Genomic DNA, 8,315 nt, shown 5'->3' with positions numbered 1-8,315 from the left:
CTTAGGGTGCGCGCGTTTGAAGGGCTGGGGACCCGGGGAGCGCGGGGTGGGGGTCCCCGAGCCAGAGCGAGAGAGGCCTGCCTGAGCGCAGTTTGGAGTCTTGGGATGCGGTGGGGGTTGAGGGGGACCCAGATGGGGGTTCTTGGAGCAGGTGGGGGATCACGGGATTGAGGCACGGTGCAGAGGGCCCCAGCTGGGGGGTCTGGGAGCAGGTGGGTACTCTGAGCACGAGGCTGGATGGGACTAAGGTTTGGACGGGCGGCGCTTGGACCTTGGAGGCTCACCTGGCTGTGGGCTGACTGACAGACGGCGGGGGCCGCGGGGGCGGCATCGCCTCCCCGCGCCCCACCCGCGTAGGCGGCCGCCTCGCCTCGCCTGGTTCTCCCGACGTCAGCAGCAGCCGCCGAAGCCGGAGGGAGCGGTTTAATTGGCAGGATTTTGGGTTAAGGACAGATGTGGCTTCCCTGGGTCTGGAGGCTGGGCGCGCGGGGGCGGGGGCGGGCGCTGGTCGGAGTGGGGAAGGGGAGCGGGCGGAACGGACTGGGAGAGACCCCGGCTGGGCGCCCCTGGAGAGAGGAGATAAGACAAGGGGAGGCGACGACTGGGAGACAGAGGCAGAGGAAGGGGACAGAAGATACAGCTGGGCCCAAACTGGTGAGCTGGAGGCTGGAGAGGCAGCCAGGAGAGGGGGCTGCCGGCGGCCGGCTTCTGCCCGGGACCACCCCCTCCCTGATCAGCCCAGCCCCACCCCAGGCAGCAGACTTAATGCGGAGGCCAGCTACTTTGAGGACCTTTATTCGTTTAATTTTATTACCGGTACTGTGGGTACTGTGCTTAATCGGGCTGCCCTGGTAGCTTAGCTGGTAAAGAATCTACTTGCAAGGCAGGAGACCTCCGGGTGGATTCCTGGGTCGGGAAGATCCCCTGCAGAAGGGATAGGCTACCCACTCCCGTATTCATGGGCTTCCCTGGTGGCTCAGACAGTGAAGAATCCACCTACAATGCCAGAGACCTGGGTTCGATCTCTGGGTTGGGAAGATCCCCTGAAGGAGGGAGTGGCAACCCACTCCAGTATGCGTGCCTGGAGAATTCCATGGACAGAGGAGCCGGGCAGGCTACAGTCCATGGGGGTGGTAATATGGTGTTTGCCAACTCTCAGGCCTGGTTGGTGTCACCCTGAAACTGTGTCTGCTGGATGGGAACTGCAGTTTAATAAAGCCCAGGATACTGTGCCCCACCCCCACCCCACCCCAAAGACTGATTTAAAGGGGCGGTGCAGGGATCTCGGGTCCCTCTTCTGAGCTGCAGCGAGCCAAGTGCATTTCCCTCTGTGAACACCGCGCAGGTAGGCGTGATGGTTTTCCAGAAGTACACACAGCGTCTCTGAGAGGTGATGTGACTCCCACAGCTAGTGACAGGCAGAGGCTGGATGGAGTGGCCAGCCCAGAAGCTCACGTTTTTTTCCACTACCCAGGGCCAAACTTCTGATTGATGGTGGCTGTAATTTCATCAGGCTTCTGGCCTTGAGGGATGTTGGGGTGGCCGCAGAGCCTTCTGGAACCGAAGCTGGTCGATCTGCCTGGTTGGTGGTTGCGGGAGGCTCCGGGGGGTGCTGTGTACACTGGACATTCCCCAGGTCCCCAGAGCATGTTTCTCCACGCCTGGACCAGACGCGGCCATGCTGGGTGCTGCTGCCTGAATGCTGGGGGCCTTGTGGTCCATGGGGAGGAATCCTCATCCCCAGGAGAGCTGACCCAACCTCACGGGGGCTCAGAGTCCAGGGCGGGGCGGAGGGGGGTGGAATATCCGTACCATCCTTTCATCCTGGAAAGTCCTGGAGTCTGGGATCAGGATGTTAAACTAAGGCCTCAGAGGTGAAGGGAACCTTGGAGCATATCCAGTCCTCTCACTGAATGATTGCTGGGAGGTGCAGATGGCCCTGGGGCTTCCCCAGTGACTCAGCGGTTAAAAAATCCACCCGCAGTGCAGGAGATTTAAGAGATGGGAGTTCGATCCCTGGTTTGGGAAGATCCCCTGGAGGAGGGCATGGCAACCTACTCTAGTATTCTTGCCTGTGGAGCCTGGCGGGCTATAGTCCATGGGGTCACAGAGGGTCTGACACAACTGAGCTCACACGTGGATGGCCCCTCCCCCATCTTATTTCAGCCTGAGGGATCTGGGTTTTACTACAGAATGGAGCAGGCCGCAAGATTTCTTTCCTGTATTTCCCAGTCTTCTTTCCAGCCCTTGCTCCCCTTCACCCAGTCCTCTCGGCTGCCTAGGACCCTTCCTCACTGGCCTAGGTTTCTAGCTTGCAGGTACTGCCCCTCTGAAATCACCTGTCTCTAGCTCTGACCTACACATACATGTTTTCCCACACCCAACAGGGGCAGATTTTGCAGGATCTGAGTGACTTTGGTCCAGGCTCTGTCCCTCTCTGGGCCTCAGTGTGTCCGTCTGTAAAGTGGGGGTGCTGTGGACATTTGGGGGTTCGTAAGCACCCTTTGAAGCTCTTCCTTCTCAGGACTGACCACCGGAGGAGCAGCTGGGATCTGGGTCCCAGGCCCGGGCCCATCTGCTGCTTCCCGTCCTGGGGTGTAGACAGTGGAGAAAAAATAAGGGCCTCTGAGCCCCAGGAAGCAGCATGAAGAGCAGGGAGAGGCAGGAGCTGTTACCCATCCTGCTCTTGTGTCTTGAGCTTCCTGGCTCCTGGCTGCCTCCTGGTAACAGACAGCAAGAGCTGGGCTATGGTGGCCTTCTAGGGATGGTGTGGGCAAGAGAGGACTCAGTGGTCAAAGGGGTAGTGAGCCTGCAGTCCCGGGACCTGAACTTGGAAGGGCAGTTCTTCATCTAATGCGGAGGAAGTGAAGCACTCTCAAACACTTCCCTCTCCTACTTGGCTGGGTTAGCCTGGCCTTGGGGTAGCCAGCACTCAGTAGACATGGTGGAGTGAATGAATGAATGAATGAGTGTCTTAGAGTAAAGAGACCTGGCCCTAGAGTTGGGCAGACTTGGGTTTGGTCCAGAAACTGGTGGGTGACCTTGAGCAGATTCCTTCGTGTCTCTGAGCCTCGGTTTCCTTATCTATAACATGGAAATGGTACTTCCTAGGGTTGTGAGGAGCGAACAAGATGAGTCAATGGGAAGGTCTTAGAATCAGGTCTTAGAATCCTTCTGACATTTAGGATTCCCCAAATCAGAGCTTCTATTTATTTTCACTAAAGAGAGAATGACTGGGTCGCCCTCTAACCTTGCACTTCAGTCTGCAGTTACTGAGCCTGTAAGATGTTTCAGGCACTGCAGAGGATCTAGGCGTGGCTGAGGCCCCATCTCTGCTCTCAGATTGCTTATAGTCTGCGAAAGGAGACATCTGAACACACAGTCTGGAAATATCCCCTGAGAAGTGCACATAATAGCTGCTACCTGGAGTCCAGAGGGCTGTGGGAGAGGCTGAGTCTGCTCTGGGGTGGGGGAGTGCAGGTCAGGGAAGGCTTCCTGGAGGAGCTGTGCTCCGCACTGAGCTCAGAAGGACTTTGCTTTTGGTAAACCTCCATCATAGGCAGAGAAAACGTGGCGGACATGAGTGGCTTGCTTGGGGGACACTCAGAATCCAGCCTTCGCTCTTATGCCACTTTCCCAGGAGGACTTCTCTAATTGCGCTTGAATACACAGCACCCTCCCTTCCCTGTTATTCCCTTCCCCCATACAGCTTCATTTTTCTGCCTTACCTTTTGCTCCAGCCTATATTTATTTGATTTTGTGTTTCTTGTGTCTCTTGGCACTAGGACATCAACCCCATGAGCACAGTGCTATGGATTTAATTGAGTCTCCTCCCACCAAAAACATTTTCAGATATTGAATTCCTAACCCCTACTACCTAAAAAATGTGACCATATTTGGAGACGAGCTCTTTACGGAGGTAATCAGGTTAACATGAGGTCATCGTGGTGGGCCCTGATCCGGTATGATGGGTGTCCTTATTCAAAGGGGAAATTTGGAGGCAGGCATGTACACAGGGAGGATGCCGTTTGAGGATGGGGGTCATGCTGCCCCAAGCCGAGGAACTGCCAGATGCCGGGAGAGGGGCCTGGAAGAGATCCTTCCCTCAGCCCTGAGAAGGAGTCAGTGCTGCAGACACCTTGATGTTGGACTTATAGCCTGCGGAGCTGTGGGACAACACTTCTGTTATTTAAGCTCCTTGTCTATACTGCCTTTAGGACAGCCTGAGTTCTTCCCCGACTGTATCCCCAGTCTAGAGTGCTGCTGTTCAGTTGCTCGTTTGTGTCTGACTCTGCAACCCTGTGAACTGCAGCACGCCAGGCCTCCCTGTCCATCACCATCTCCTGGAGCTTACCCAAACTCATGTCCGTTGAGTTGGTGATGCCATCCAACCATCTCATCCTCTGTCGTCCCTTTCTCCTCCTGCCCTCAATCTTTCCCAGCATCAGGGTCTTTTCCAATGAGTCTGCTCTTCACATTGGGGGCTTCCCTAGTGGCTCAGATGGTAGAGAGTCTGCCTGAAGTGTGGGAGACCTGGGTTTGATCCCTGGGTCGGAAAGATCCCCTGGAGAAGGAAATGGCAACTCATTCCAGTATTCTTGTCTGGAAAATCCCATGAATGGTGGAGCCTGGCAGGCTACAGTCCATGGGGTCGCAAAGAGTCTGACACGACTGAGCGACTTCACTTTCTCCACATCAGGTGGCCAAAGTATTGGTTTTCCAGTTTCAGCCTCAGTCCTCCCAGTGAAATTTGGGATTGATTTCCTTTAGGATTGACTGGTTGATCTCTTTGCAGTCCAAGAGTCTCAAGAGTCTTCTCCAGCACCGCAGCTCAAAAGCACCAGTTCTAGTCCAGAATGGGCTCAGCATTTAGTAACACATAGTTGCTTGTGGCTCTCGAATGAACAAACCTTGCTGGTGACATGCAGTGAGGAGGAGCAGGTCCCGGATGACCATGTAGCTGGAGGAGAGGACCTTCAGGACAGGACAGAGGTGCGGGGCAGACCAGGGGCTGGTGGCTCCATCCCTTACAAAGCCCGTCTGCCCGCCTTCTGTTCTGCTTTCCAAAGAGGTGAGCTCTTACCGATCAGATTCCATCTGTCTCTTGCCCAGTGTGCCAAGCTCATGGGACTTGAGGGCAGCTCGGATGCCCCCACCTTGGGGGCGTGGGGGAAGAGAACTGGCCCCGGTCTGCTCACTGTCTGTGAACAGAGTCCCGAAACAGGGGCCATGGGCTACACAGGAATTGCCTCAGAGAGTGCACCATCCAAGGGTGGAGACAGAGCCCTGTTTGGGAAACACCCTGGTCTGATGGAGGAAATGAGATCTGTGCCCTTGGAGAGCCTCCCACCTGATGTGGGTGCACAGCCCCTGCCCCAGGGGAAGAGATTTTCAAGGACGATGGGGGAGACATACACGCATAGGTGCACTAATAAAGTAGCCCATTAGAAGCTGCTCCCGGGAGGCCTGGAAAGGCGTCCTGAAGGAAATGGGTTTGCACAGAGATGGGGTGGGCCGGAGGGGGTTCTCCGTGGTGGGGAGGGGGAGGCGTGGGCAGGGCAGGGAGGGACCAGGTTGTCACCTCTCCTTTGCAGTCCCAGGTGAGCTGGTCTGGTGTCTGGACACACGGGTGAATACGTGGCCTGCACAGCCTTTCAGTGGGCTTCTTGGCCATCACGAATCTCCCATTTTTAGGAGAGAAAAAAAGACTGTTGGCAGGGGACAGGAATAGCTTCTAAAGCCTCCCTTCATCCCTGCTGCTCCTCTTTTCCCAGATGTCTCCGCAGGCCTGGGGTCTGGAAGGCAGTGCATGCCCACAGCACCCTCTGCTGGACAGCCAGCCTCCTGGTTTCCGGCTCTGGGGGAGAAATTCTGAAGTCAGGTAGGAAGGACAGACAGGCCCTGGGTCCATGTCTGGGAGGATCTTGGGGGCTTGAGAGTAGTGAAGGGAGAGGCTAGTTTGGCTTGGGATGACTGCAGGAGCCATCGGGGTACCTTGTCCCCCAGATCTCGGAGGGGGGCGTTCAGGAGCTGGGGTGGCCACCACCCTGGGTATCCAGGACTCCTTCTCCACCCCAGATCATGAGAGAGGATCCCCTCCCAGCAGATCCCCTATGTCTCGTTATATCCCAGGGGACGTGTGTCCCCTTCTTCCTCCAACCTGGCATCTGGGGTGGGTGGACTTTGGGTGGGTGGGTGGTCGGGGTGCTTCCAGGAGGGACTGATGGTAGGGGGACTCAGACGGGAATGAGAGCAAGTGTGCTGGATGGAAGAGCAAGAGAGCTTGGCAGAGCCAGGCTGGGACTCAGTGTTTTCTCTCCGTTTCAGGAGAATGGAGCCTAGAGGAGCTCAGGTGGTTTCCCTGGTGGGAACCCCTTGGGGTTTCCCAGGTGGCGCTAGTGGTAAAGAACCCTCTTGCCAATGCAGGAGACATCAGAGACATGGGTTCAATGCTGGGGTTGGGAAGATCCCCTGGAGGAGTGCATGGCAACCCACTGCAGTATTCTTGCCTGGAGAATCCCATGGACAGAGGAGGCTGGCGGGCTACGGTCCATGGGGGCGCAGAGTCAGACACGACTGAAGCAACTTAGCACACAGCACAAGGGAGCTCAGTGCCTTGGAGTGGGACGGAGGGCTTCAGAGGCTCAGAGACCACAGGTTCACTTCATTCTCTCCTTCTACAGAGCTCCTGGGGAGACCCTAAGTCCCTACTTCCCTGCACATGTCTTTCCCTGTGGGAGGGACCAGGAGACCCGTACAACCATCCCAGCAGGACGTGCATGTTCACACACACACCTGGCTTTTGCAGGGTGAAGAGGACCAAGCAGCCAACTGCAAGTTTCCTACAAAGGTAGATGGTGCCTGGCTCGTGTTAAGTCAGTGAGGTCTGAAAGGACTGTGCGTCCTCCAGCAGCGTGGAGCTGTGGTGGTGATCAGAGAAAAGGGCTGGTCTGTCTCAGTGAAAGCCATTAACCTGGTTGAGAAATCACCCCTGGGGGCTGCCCGTGAACAGTGTTTCGGCTGACCATTTAAGCTCAGCCTCTTGGCTCCTGGAATTGTTTCCACGAGGGGCTGTTGGCATGCTGCTTCTGGCCCATTGGGAGTTCCTGTTTTAATCAACTGTTCTCCCTGGACTCTGCCAAGCGATGACTGATTTTGAAGAAACGAGGCCAGCTGCTAGAGGACTTCCGAAGGAGCCTCAGTGTCCTGACTCGGGGGTCAGTGTGGGTGGCTTCCCAGGCAACACGGTGGCCCTCTAAGGACCATATTTTGTGGGATCACTGGTGACCGCTGCGAAAAAGCAGAGATGGAAGCAGCTCGGCAGAGAGGCCACAGCAGGCGTCACCAGCACCTCTCAGCTCCGTTCAGCTTGGCGCACCAGGGCTGAAGCCCTGCCGGCACCTGCCCTTTGCCAGGTGGCTTTCTCTAGCTGCAGAAGTCAGCTCGGCCAGTGCACCCGTGGCTGGCCATGGATGCCGAGGGGTGAAGGTCCCTGGGAGGGACCCTCAAGCAGTGGCCGAGTGGAGCTGGTGCGCCGCCCCCCATTCCATCCCTGTGAGCGCTGAGATGGGCATCCACTCTCCTTCCTAGAGAGTTTGAAACTCAAAGTCCCACATCCTGGGAAGATTCCCACCCCATGCCCAAGTTCCAGGCAACCTAGGGGACAGTTGGTCATCCGAGAGAGAGAACCCAGATCAAGACAAATGTAACCGTACTAAGTGAGGCAAAAAGGTCACTGAACCTAGTTTGAAAGCCAAGCATGAGCTCTGAGAACAAAAGAGGGTCCACACCCAGAGTCATAAGCTGGTTAGTACCAATCCTTCTATGGGTGTCCTCTGTGCTATTATTTTAATTCTTCACGTGCCTAGGAAGTGAAGTGCTTCACGTTCCTGGAAGCACATGAATACACTATTTACAATGAATCCTCATCTCAGACTCTGCATCTAGGGGAACTACAGTGACCAACTTGTCCTGATTTTCCTGGGATTGTCACAGTTTTGAAACTCAAAGTCCCACATCCTGGGAGCCCCACCCCCCCCCCAACTCCTAAGTTCCAGGCAACCTGGAGGGACAGTTGGTCACCCAAGAGAGAACCCACATCAAGAGTGGTGCAAGCACACTGAGGCGGAAAGACCACTCGATTCTAGTTTGAAAGCCAAGTGTGAGCTTCGAGAACAAAAGAGCAGACTCGAGTATAATTTTTGTCACATCGTCAACAGTTTTTATGAGCTAAAAGCTTTTAAGAGAACAGTAGCCACTGTGTAATATACAAAGAAGCCATTCTGCTGGGAACAGGCACAGGCATACAGCTCCAG

The sequence above is a fragment of the Bison bison genome, unplaced genomic scaffold (genome assembly GCF_000754665.1).
Source record: "Bison bison bison isolate TAMUID 2011002044 unplaced genomic scaffold, Bison_UMD1.0 scf7180017864516, whole genome shotgun sequence".
Lineage (NCBI taxonomy): Eukaryota > Metazoa > Chordata > Mammalia > Artiodactyla > Bovidae > Bison > Bison bison.
Note: the sequence above shows the minus strand (reverse complement) of the source record.